Source organism: Amblyomma americanum, chromosome 6 (genome assembly GCF_052857255.1).
Source record: "Amblyomma americanum isolate KBUSLIRL-KWMA chromosome 6, ASM5285725v1, whole genome shotgun sequence".
NCBI lineage: Eukaryota > Metazoa > Arthropoda > Arachnida > Ixodida > Ixodidae > Amblyomma > Amblyomma americanum.
This window is the reverse complement of record NC_135502.1, coordinates 95,309,165-95,321,467: the sequence shown is the minus strand read 5'-3', so window position 1 is coordinate 95,321,467 and position 12,303 is coordinate 95,309,165. Positions and strand designations below refer to the sequence as shown.

The following is a 12,303-nucleotide window of genomic DNA, read 5'->3' as shown; positions in this document are numbered from 1 at the left end:
GCCGCGAGGAGACAAGTAGCATGTGCGCAAAAAGTTTAGTGCTGGTAACTAGAAGGATATACGCGAGCACTTCGTCCTGCTTGTAACGGTCCGCAAAAGTCTCAAGTTGCGCGGCGAACAACTCGGAGGAGCTGATGATGAGAATGTGGACAGGCTCCTGGCTGGCACACGCTGCTAGAAGGGACGCCTTCCATACTTCGAAGGAACGAATGGGTAAGAAATGCTTCAGGAGAGATACCGGCCCTGTTAATGTCCGTCCTTTCCTTCTGAAAGAGTTAACTGACATTTTCCTAAATAGGCTCTTGATGCCTGCAGCTCGGGCTGTCAGATTAAGTGAGAGCGCAGTGAACACTAGAAATCGGCGGTATAGATCCTTTTGGATCTGCACAGAGTCACTGTAAACGGGCCATGTCGAGTGTTGTACGGGACTCAGGTGCACACTCCGGTTTCCATCCGCAAGAGTGCTCACAGAGACGTAGAGAAGTATTCCCAGGGCGTACCTGATGTCAAGGACGCCAACCAGCTCCAGAGCATCGAGCTGGCCTGATGTAGTGAAGGAAACCAGCGTGTCCACCACCTGGCCCCATATCGTCTCCGGCGAGGTGGAAGGGTCGAGCAAGTTGCGCAGACACGACCTGTGCAGCGAGTGCACGGCTTTGCTTGCTTTGTCGTCGTAGATGCGTTGGAGTGTCGGGTACACCACGGTGTCCTGGTACTTCTGCCAAACGACATCGTCGTCGTCCCGGAACTTAATTTTGGAGCACATGAAGCGGTCGAAGTCGGCGCACGGATCGAGAGTCATGTTGGCGTAGATGAGCAGCTCCAAAACCGTCTCAGCAGCGCATGAAGGGCTGGGTGAGCTTGGCTTAGGGGCCCTCAGGGGCGGTGTCACAATAATGAGCAAGATGAAAATCACGGCTGCGGCAGCAGCGACAGAAATAAACAAAAGATTTGCGAAAGCAGTGCGGCACTCCTTGACAGACCGTTGCATGCCTTCTTTCTTGACGTCCTGACCAATGATGCGTGAAGCTATCATGAGTCTTGTTCAAAGCGCACAAGCGGGCACATAATGCTGTATATTTCAATATAACTATTCGCAGTAGTCAGAAAAGGAAACTGTACAAAATGAAATAACGACAAATCACAAGATCGGTTACCAAGTACAGGGATCAGAACAAAAAGCACTTTTGTCTGGGCGAGTTCGTTCATAACAGCTAGTAAAGGAATAAACTTGCGCAGAGGGATTGAAGAAGAAAGAGAAGATGAGGACAGGACAGGGCTCTGTCCTTATTATTATTATTATTATAAGGAAGAATCTATCGGTGTTGCGTTCCCGCGTACTTTTATTTTTTATTAGCTGAGTACAGGTTTGCTTTATGGTTTATTTTTTATTGGGGTTTAACGTCCCAAAGCGCCTCAGGCTATGAGGGACGCCGTCGTGAAGGGCTCCGGAAATTTCGACCACCTGGGGTTCTTTAACGTGCGCTGACATCGCACTGTACACGGGCCTCTAGAATTTCGCCTTTATAGAAATTCGACCGCCACGGCCGGGATCGAACCCGCGTCTTTCGGGCCAGCAGCCGAGCGCCATAACCACTCGGCCACCGCGGCGGCAACTGAGTACAGGTGAATAGTTACCAGATTCTTAGCTGATCCTACAGTGTGGGTGTGTGCCATCTTTTGATAGGACAACAACAACAACAACAACAACAACAACAACAACAACAACAACAACAACAACAACAACAACAACAACAACAACAACAACAACAACAACAACAACAACAACAACAACAACAACAACAACAACAACAACAACAACAACAACAACAACAACAACAACAACAACGTCTCTTTCTTCATTAATTCTATTGCGCGAGGGATCAGAAGAGCAGGGGCTATGAAGTCTCGCAATATGATCCCGGCTTTCTTCAGGAACATACTAATCATGGAAGAAAAATGGGAGATCAGTGCCACATCACTTTATATCCAAGGATAAAATGAGAGAGAGAGAGAGAGAGGGAGAGAGAGAGGGTTTATTGATAGAAAAGGCAGAAAGGTTGGCCCGAAAAATAAATATCTGGCCTGCTACTCTGCTCTGGGGGACGGGAAGAGGAGATAAAAGAAGGTCACGATGGGGGACGATGATGATGGGAGGAGGGAGATGAAAAACTACTTTAGAAAAAAAAACAAGGCACACTTTCTGACATCACAAACGCGAGACAAGGTCCGTGTCGCTCAAAAAGCGTGAGAGCGCTCGCGTTGCCTTTACAGTTCTAAAAGTATCTGGCCAAGCGCCGAGGATCAAATCCTCAGAGAGGAGCGATGTGTCCATAGGCTTCAGAGCAGATGCGAGTATGAGTCTTTCACGTGCATACGCTGGACACGCCACTAAAACATGTTCTATAGTCTCTAGCACGCCACATGTGGTACATTCCGGGGAGTCCGCTTGTCCTATTAAGTACAAGTATTTGCGCGTGAATGCCACGTTTAAACGTAGTCTACGGATAACGCATGCAATAGGGCGAGGTATTCCGCGAGGAACTGAAAAGGTCATCGTCGGATCTAGCCGTTTAAGGCGAATGTGGCGGGTGTCTGGCAGGGCCCAGTACCTAGCTGTCACCCTCCTCATCAATTCCGAAAGGAGACAAGTTGTGTCCACTATAGAGAACGGTACAGCTGTACGCAGGCCACTGCTGAAGGCGCTCCTTGCTTCAGCGTCGGCGGTCTCATTTCCATCGAGTCCGCAGTGTCCGGGGATCCACTGAAACACTATACGGTGGCCGTTTCCCTGAACAAATGATACGGGACTAATGATATCAAGAGCCAGAGCTTGGTAGGCTGTGTGGCGTAGGAAGCATCCTAAAATGTGTAGCGCAGGTTTACAGTCGGTGAAAATGCACCACTCCTGAGGTGGTTCTCCGCAGATGTGGCGAATCGATTCTCGAAGGCCCACAAGCTCTGCAGCGGTTGAAGTAGACTTGTGTCCCAAAATGAATCTGCGGGTCGTCTGTTGTGCAGGGATTGCGAAAGCTGCTGTTGATGCATTTGGAGACGCAGATCCATCCGTGTAGACGTGCACACATTTGTGGTATTTCTGACCAGATGTAGGCAAGTGCGAGTTGCTTCAGTCCGCTAACCAGCATCGCAGACTTCTTGATTATGCCAGGGACATGCAGGCAGACTGAAGGCTGAGCCATTACCCATGGGGGCTGCAAGGAATGATGCGGCAGGGCATAGTCTGATGGCAATTCGGAGCGATGAAAGCGCAGTGCGCGTGAAAAACTGCTGTCCGGTCGCTCATCAAAAATCTTCGTCAGCGGGTGACAGCGGTGCCGTGCAAGCGCACGTAAATATACACGAAGTGGTTCGTGTGACAGGTAGACCGATATTGGGCACGCACGAGATTCCTCAATCGTGCCTTTGTTCGAGGCACAACGTGGTAATCCGAGGCATATCTCGAGCGCCTGTGTTTGGAGACTCTCTAATGTCCGCAAGCAGGAAATACTCATGTTAGAGAGTACAGGAAGGCTGTAACGAATGTAGCCAATAAAGAGGGTATAGTGAAGTCGAAGCAAGGAGCGCTCCGTTGGGCCCCATTTAATGCCTGCCACAAAGCGAAGCACATGGCAAAAAAGAGTGAGTCTTTTCTTTAGCATGTATATATGCCTCGACCATTACAGATCGCGGTCAATGATAATGCCCAAAAATCTGTGGTGGGAGACGAATGGTATTGCATCCCCTTGAAGAGTTACCTGGTAGTGGCAGACAGACTTGCGCGTGAATGCTATCACAGCACATTTTTCAGCTGCCAAGTGCAAATCCTGACGCCGTAGGTATTTTGAAGTAGATGACACGGCACGTTGTAATCTCGCACGCATTTGCGGACGTGTCGAACCGGACGCCCAGATGCAGATATCATCAGCATAGGCACTGATGTGAATGTTTGGGAAGTTCATTCACCAGTCCAATCAATGCCACGTTAAATAGGGTTGGGCTAAGAACTCCTCCCTGAGGAACTCCACGGCAAACCTGATGACGGGTAGTCTCCCCATCAAGCGTAGACATGTAAACAGACCGGCCGTTGAGGTAGCTCCCAATCCACGAATACATCCGGCCGCCAACGCCAATGTCGTCAAGGGCATCAAGGATGGCGTCATGAAGTACATTATCGTAGGCCCCTTTGATGTCCAAGAAGACAGCAGCGACGAGTCGGCGACTACGTTTTTCATGTTCCACTGTCGATATGAGGTCGATTACGCTGTCAATCGAAGAACGTCCCCTCCGGAACCCGGTCATCATATCCGGATGCAGAACATTCTGCTCTAAAAACCATTCGAGCCGCGCCAGCACCATTCGCTCCACAACTTTGCCGACGCAGCTTGCTAGTGCAACTGGCCGGTATGAGGTAAGCTCATAAGGAGGTTTGCCAGGCTTCAAAAGTGCAACCAGGCGGCTGATCTCCCAGTGTTCTGGAACGATTCCGGAAGCCCATGTATCATTGTAGTAACTGAGCAGCACAGTTCGGCCTTCCATGCCAAGGTGAGAGAGGGACGCGTACGAAATCTCGTCAGGACCAGGTGCAGATGGACGCCTACACGAGGAAAGAGCAGCTTCTTGTTCAGGCATCGTGAATAGCATGTCGTAGTGGTCATGTGGTGAAGGTGGTACAAAAGCCTCCAAACTGGTTGATGGTACCATAGTTGTGCCCACAACCATTTTGCAGAATTCTTCTGCTACCTCTACATTATTACGGCGTTGGTAAATAGACAGGGCATGGAAAGGATAGCGTTCCTGCGGGGGTGAACGCAAACTCCTGGCTACATGCCAAATACGCGACAGTGGTTTGCGAAGGTCCAGCGATGAACAGAACTGCCTCCAACGTTGTCTCGCTAGTCTCGCTAGGTGGCGCTTTATTTGTCGTTGAGCTCGGCGACAAAGGGCAAGATCATACGTAGATTTGGTTCTTCTGTATTTCCTTTCGGCGCGCCGACGGACTGCGCGTAGTCTTTCGAATTACACGTCAATAGTATACCCTGGCGTAGGCGCACATATATACCGCGTGGTCTCACTGAGAGAGGACGTAATCAGGCCTTCTATTTTAGATGGTGTTGAGAGGTCCACACAGGAAATCTCCACGGACGACCTAAAGGCAGGCCAGTCTGTATATCGCACGTGAGACGGAGTAGTAGGTGCGTACCACTTGACGCAAACATACGTTGGAATGTGGTCACTCCCATGTGTTTCCACGTCACTGCACCAGCTGACATAAAACTGAAGACTTGCTGAAACAAACGCCAGATCCAAGCAACTGCTGTACGACGTGCCACGCAGAAACGAAGGTGAACCATCGTTGATATTGATGAAGTTCTGGGAGTGCATAAAGTCAAACAGGTTCCTGCCTCGGTTATTCATAACAGCACTGCCCCACTGAGGGTGATGAGCATTAAAATCACCCATTATGATATGAGGAGCTGGACAACTCTGGATGGCTGAATATAGGTACGAAGTATCAATGGCATCTCTAGGTGGAATGTAGGCACCGATTATCGAAAAGACCCGTCCTTTTAGCGTGACTGTCAAACAGATGTAATGGTTTGTGTTGTGAGGCTGTAGAACTTGGCGGACGTGCGCAATGTCTTGGCGTATGCAAACTAACACTTTGCTAGTTTCGTCTTCTGTGCGAGACCACAGCAGCAGGTATTCAGAAAGGCGGAAAGGCGACGGCATGTTGGGCTCACATATAACCAGCACAGGGAAGCGGTACTTGTGGACGCGTTGCCGGAAGTCACTCAGACGACCTCGTAGGCCTCGGGCATTCCATTGCGCCACTACACTACGGCGCACGTGCATTGGTACAGATGAGGTGGGTTTTGGTTGTGCCATAATGAATTACTGCAACGCCGCCAGCAGCGGCTCAAGTGCATCCAAAAACTGCACAACAATCTTTGCTGTTGGCGTGTTAATGCCTGAAAGCAGCACGCGCATTGAACACACTAGCTTTTTTAACATTACGCTCACAACCTGACCTTCGGGCTTGCCAACAGTGTCAGCTGGAGTGGCAACCGGTCTTGGTCTTGCCATGGCGATCTCCTTGGATGGCAGAGCAGGCCATTCAGCATCAGAGGAAGAAGGTAACACAAACGCATCAGACTGAGCTACTGCGGTAACATGGGACACGGCCGCAGACGTCTTGTTATCGTTGTTAGGCTCATGCTGCTGTGCCGGCTGAGCTGATACTTCCTGCGACTGTGGTGCAGGTGGACTAGAATTGTGTGGAACCGGACGACGTCGCCGGGAACGATGTTTGCGGCGACGAATACGCGCCGCCGCTTCTTGGTGGGTCGAATTGTCCTTCACCATCTTTTTCAGGATGAGTCTTTCGTTTTGCAGCTTAGGGCAGTCCTTAGCTGTGGCTTCATGGGCGCCCGAGCAGTTGCCGCACTTTATAGTGTCCGTCGTGCAGGTGTCATGCTGGTGCATCCCGCCGCATCGACGGCAGGATACCTCATTCTTGCAAACAGCACTCACATGACCTATCTTGTTGCACTTGTGGCACTGAACAGGTTTGGGAACATACAGGCGGACAGGATGCCTCACATAGCCCACCTTGACGTGGGATGGCAGAGCGTCAGTTTCAAAAACTAGTTTGACACACTTGGAGCACCCGAAACGATGAATGTCAACAATCCGGGCCGTAGATTTATTCAGCGACCAGAGGTCCTTGTCAGCTATCTCCGGGTCAACATCAGTGATAACTCCAGTGGTTGTCCGCTTCCCGTAGGCAACGTAGGAGCGGACCGCCATGCCACCGAGGACGCTAGTTTCTTTCAGCTTGTCTACTGATGCCTGAGATGTAACATCTACTGTCAGGACATTCTTCCATGCATTAATTCTGACTTCACAGACTTGTCCCGGAACAACCCGGTCGAAAAACTGGGTTAGCCGCTGTCTGTTAATGGTGTTCAGATTAGCCGTCTGCGTTGTAAGAACGAAGGCCACTGAGAAGACACCTGGCTGGTCAACATTCCTCGTATGCAACTCACCCGCTGTCGATGTCCGGCGCAACTTCCTTTTCAGGCGGCGCGACTCAACAAGCGTGAAGCTGCTGCTGTCAGAATCCATCGCTGTCACCGTGGATTCATCAGACGAATCTGGAAGCTCCACATCAGCACTAGAGTTGCCACCTGGTAGAGCCGCAGTCTTGTCAACGGCGACCACGGGAGGACGCAGGGGTTGTACTCCCGCCATCCCGAAGGATGACGAGGACACAGTTCACGCACAAAAGCAAAAAACTGCAGAAAAGTGAAAGAGCTCAAACAAAGAACGTTCGGCACCACCATTTCTTCCTTCGTCCCAAGGATAAAATGAATGAATGAATGAATGAATGAATGAATGAATGAATGAATGAATGAATGAGCTGCTTATTTAGAAAGGGAGGCACAAGGCCGTTTGTTGGGGAACAGGGTTGTTAAGGATGGCAAAAGTAGGGTGGTTTAGACTGGACATCCCACCACTGCCACCAGTGTTGTGTCATGAAGGTGGTCTCGTAGCGCTCGCCACCCGTTTCCTGGCTGAGCGCTGCCAGCTCTCGTGGCGTTCTAAAGGCATAATTTGGGTTAGCTGTATACTGTAGGAAATCATGTAAGGTATTTTCGTGCAGGAACCGGAGAAGGTACGAAGTCCTTACATTTCCCAGATGAGTGATGAAACTAATCAGTCGAAGTGGTGGTCGTTACTCCCCTAACTATTCTATAACTTTGGGTTTCTCGTTTCTTACTTCCCTGCTTTTCGGAATGGCCTGCATGCCCATTCTACTTCTCCCATGTCTCATGCCCAACCAGAAGGTCAACTGATTCCGAGAGTTCATCTTTAAACTGCGGCTCGCCGGGGGTGTGGCTCTGACGACATTCCACGTTACTCGCCATAGCTGCACCGCTCGCTTCGCCTCGCTGCGCTGACCTTATGTTCGCCTCGCCAGCTGTACCACATCACTAACCGCGTGACTCGCTCTCTCCTAAATAGACAGTCGCCGCGTACCGGCAGGTATCTGATTTAATATCTGATAAAGGTCCCATTTGGACCCAAGATATTAAACTAATTTTGGAATTCAGGCTGCGTTCTTGAAGCTTGCTTCACCTCCACCACGGGTTGGCCCGGTATTGCACTGCCTCCGGGATCGGCCTGGGACATTATAGCGCGCGTCTTTTCTTTCACTTTTTGCACTCCTCTCTTTCAACTCTCCTACATTCTGCACGCGGCAGCGATTGTGACTAGGCTTGAGCCAGTAGGCAGGCCTGTGCTCTTCCCTTTTCATTATTCCTGTCACCAACAGCAACAGCAGGAGTGGCCGTCGAAGCCATGGAGACGGAGCCGGTCGGAGGCTCGAGTTCGTGGACGAAGCAACTAAGACGCGAGGCTGCTTTAGGCGATCCCTGCGCCAAAGTCTCACGAAGCCGCGTTTGCCAGGAACAGGGAGATCAAGAGGGCTCGGAAATGGAATGAAACAGATGAAGAACGCGACGCTCGACTTGATAAACATCGGCTCTGAGACCAAGAGTATCGCAAGCGGAAAATGGCAGCGATGGCTCAGCATATCTATAGGCTCTGCCGGGATGAAACACAGCGAATTTTGTTTCACAAGTTAGAAAACGGCATTTTTTGCAATTCAGGACAAGTAATTCAGGGCATAGGGGATGGCTGGGCGCTTCTTTTGTGTTCTAGCTTCGCCTGGATGGGCTGCAGCGCGTCGTTCTTGTGCGTATGCCCATGGTTTCAATAATAATAATAATAATAATAATAATAATAATAATAATAATAATAATAATAATAATAATAATAATAATAATAATAATAATAATAATAATAATAATAATAATAATAATAATAATAATAATAATAATAATAATAATAATAATAATAATAAAGTTTTTGGGGAAAGGAAATGGCGCAGTATCTGTCTCATATATCGTCGGACACCTGAACCATGCCGTAAGGGAAGGGATAAAGGAGGGAGTGAAAGAAGAAAGGAAGATAGAGGTGCCGTAGTGGATGGGCTCCGGAATAATTTCGACCGCCCATGGTTTCAATAAAACATTATCCAGAATATTAGCTGACTCCTACGTTCAGGTATCCCACGTTCCTTCTAGCAAGCTCAAAAACCACTTGGCACGTGTGAGAGACTCGCTTGAGAAGACAACCTACCCTGGCGTCATCTGCAGAACTCCTTGAAAACAATGCAAGAAAACCTATACAGGCGAGACAGGGGATTTCAGAAAGCGGCTCAGAGAACCTCAGCGTCATGTCAAGAACGGAAAGGTCGCCTCCAACGGTCTAGCAGAACACCGTCAAATCATGGGCCACTTGATTGGCTGGGATTCCGCGCGCACACTTGAAGAAGAAAAAATTTTATCTGTACGCGACTGCTCAAGGAATGCCTTCACATTCAAATGACAAACGAAGCGATAAACAAGATGCCGGCAATCTACTGGAGATATACAGGCGCTCTATTCGCCACGTTTTGCCTTCATAAGCAACGGTCCATTTGATTCTGGCTCATTGTGAACAAGGCCCCCGTAGCAGTACCGAAACGTCAATGTTTTAGGTTTTTACTCATTTCACCTTGGCGAGTGTTTGTTTCTTGAGATGCGCAATAATTCCTCACCACGCACGCTTCTCTCGAACCCTGAACTATCTCTGGCCACTATTTGAGAAATCGGATTTGAATTTGTCTGGGTTGATGGGGTGCGTTCTGTACGGGTTTCGGAGATTATCGGTTTTGAGTTTCCTCCGTCTAACCTCTTGAGATTTGATGAGGCATTTATGACGTGGTGGTAACCTTTGTCTAGCTAGTTTAAAATATTGGGAGATTTCCTGGTAGGTGATGACATTGTCCTCTGTGCGTTCCGCGCTCGAGTCGTTGTTCGCGGCTCAGCCGACAGACCCTCGAGCTGCCTCGCTCCCAGTGTTTGCCATAGTGAGCAGGCACTCAGGTCGGTTCCCCGTCCACCTTTGTTCCAGGGTAGTTTTGGAGGATTTTTAGATAGGCTTAAGAGATTATTCCTCTCGAGTAGTTATTAATGGCAGTTTTGGAGTCGCTTTCAATTTTGGGGTTAGTTAAAGCAACGTCTAGACGTTTCACTCTGACTGTAGCTACCGATATTTGTTCTCCCTGTTCTGCGGAGACCGCTACTGCGTACACTTCGATATTGCCGGGGTATGCCGCCGCATCAGCATAAGCCATATCCTCGTTTCCCTCGTATTTCTTCGCTAGTGTCTTGGCTCTATAAATTCTCCCACCTATTTCTTATTTGCCTCGAAATTTCAACCTGGGCTTCGTCGGAGACATCCAGCTGGATTTTCGTCCTGACGCTCTCATGAACTGACGGATGAGTCAGGCAAACGGCGTTCGCGTGCCTCCGAGTTCCGGCATACAGTCACAACGGGGACGCCGATATGGATATCTTCCCACTGCAGCAAGAAGGAAGAGAACCAACCCCAATCTTGCCTGCAAGCCATTTCAGTGGGATCCCCACGCATGCCTCGGGGTTGCGCAAGCCGGACAACGCGTGGGAAAAACAAAGGCCCCATATTGCTTGTACTGACAGTGGCGACGGAGGCGGCGACCTTCATAAAAATGCTGCTCCCAGTTGACCAGGGTCAACTGCCGGTTCCAGTGGAGCCTGCTTGACTTGGTTGAGAATCTCCGCCATAGAGAGAAGTTCTGCGTAATGGCGGCCGCATCCACCATCCCTACCAGACATTGGTCAGGCCTTCCGCCGCGGGCGGCTCGGAAAGACTTCACAGTGACCACCTGAGTGGCCACCAATCAAATAGCTGCATTCTCCAGCTTCGGAGCTGGGGATAACATATATATATATATATATATATATATATATATATATATATATATATATATATATATATATATATATATATATATATATATATATATATATATATATATATATATATATATATATATATTTTATGAAGGGAGCCAACAGTCACCGAAACCAAGGTGCATAGGGGAACGTTAATTTTTTTTTTCTAATGTGTTATGCTTATAAGTGGGATAATAATACTTAGATTAATAAATCGCCTAGAGAAAATTACTTATAAAGCAGCAGAAAAAACAACCATGCCGCCGGTGGGATCCGAACCCACGACCTCCGAATATCGCGTCCGGTGCTCTTACCAACTGAGCTACGGCGACGGAATTAACGTTCCCCTATGCACCTTGGTTTCGGTGACTGTTGGCTCCCTTCATAAAATTTGTCAAACGGGCCCCTCATTTCCTTTAACTTGTCTGCTAATAGCTTAACGAGGGTCTCGGTTCTGGCAGTCTTGATGCCATAGGTAGCATAAGAGGGCTCTCGCACAGTTTCCGCCCTCGCCGTTAGATGACGTTCTACGTCGCGCTCGCGGTATTACAGGACGTGCTACGTCCGCCGCTATGGTCGAGGGTGGCGCTGGTGAACACTCTCAAGGCTCGCTTACACCCAGTAAACATAAATACCCACGAGAGCAGCAGATTGGACAGCCGTCGCCGTAGCTCAGTTGGTAAGAGCACCGGACGCGATATTCGGAGGTCGTGTGTTCGGATCCCACCGGCGGCATGGTTGTTTTTTCTGCTGCTTTATAAGTAATTTTCTTTAGGCGATTTATTAATCTAAGTATTATTATCCCACTTATAAGCATAACACATTAGAAAAAAAAAAATTAACGTTCCCCTATGCACCTTGGTTTCGGTGACTGTTGGCTCCCTTCATAAAATTTGTCAAACGGGCCCCTCATTTCCTTTAACTTGTCTGCTAATAGCTTAACGAGGGTCTCGGTTCTGGCAGTCTTGATGCCATAGGTAGCATAAGAGGGCTCTCGCACAGTTTCCGCCCTCGCCGTTAGATGACGTTCTACGTCGCGCTCGCGGTATTACAGGACGTGCTACGTCCGCCGCTATGGTCGAGGGTGGCGCTGGTGAACACTCTCAAGGCTCGCTTACACCCAGTAAACATAAAATACCCACGAGAGCAGCAGATTGGACAGCCGTCGCCGTAGCTCAGTTGGTAAGAGCACCGGACGCGATATTCGGAGGTCGTGGGTTCGGATCCCACCGGCGGCATGGTTGTTTTTTCTGCTGCTTTATAAGTAATTTTCTTTAGCCGATTTATTAATCTAAGTATTACTATCCCACTTATAAGCATAACACATTAGAAAAAAAAAAAAATTAACGTTCCCCTATGCACCTTGGTTTCGGTGACTGTTGGCTCCCTTCATAAAATTTGTCAAACGGGCCCCTCATTT

The 12,303-nt window shown here is 48.9% G+C and overlaps 1 pseudogene; it reads left to right on the top strand.

Annotated features, from left to right (window-relative positions):
* The first annotated feature begins 8,025 nt into the window (after positions 1-8,025).
* Positions 8,026-8,193, top strand: LOC144095755 (U2 spliceosomal RNA; annotated as a pseudogene).
* Positions 8,194-12,303: the final 4,110 nt, after the last annotated feature.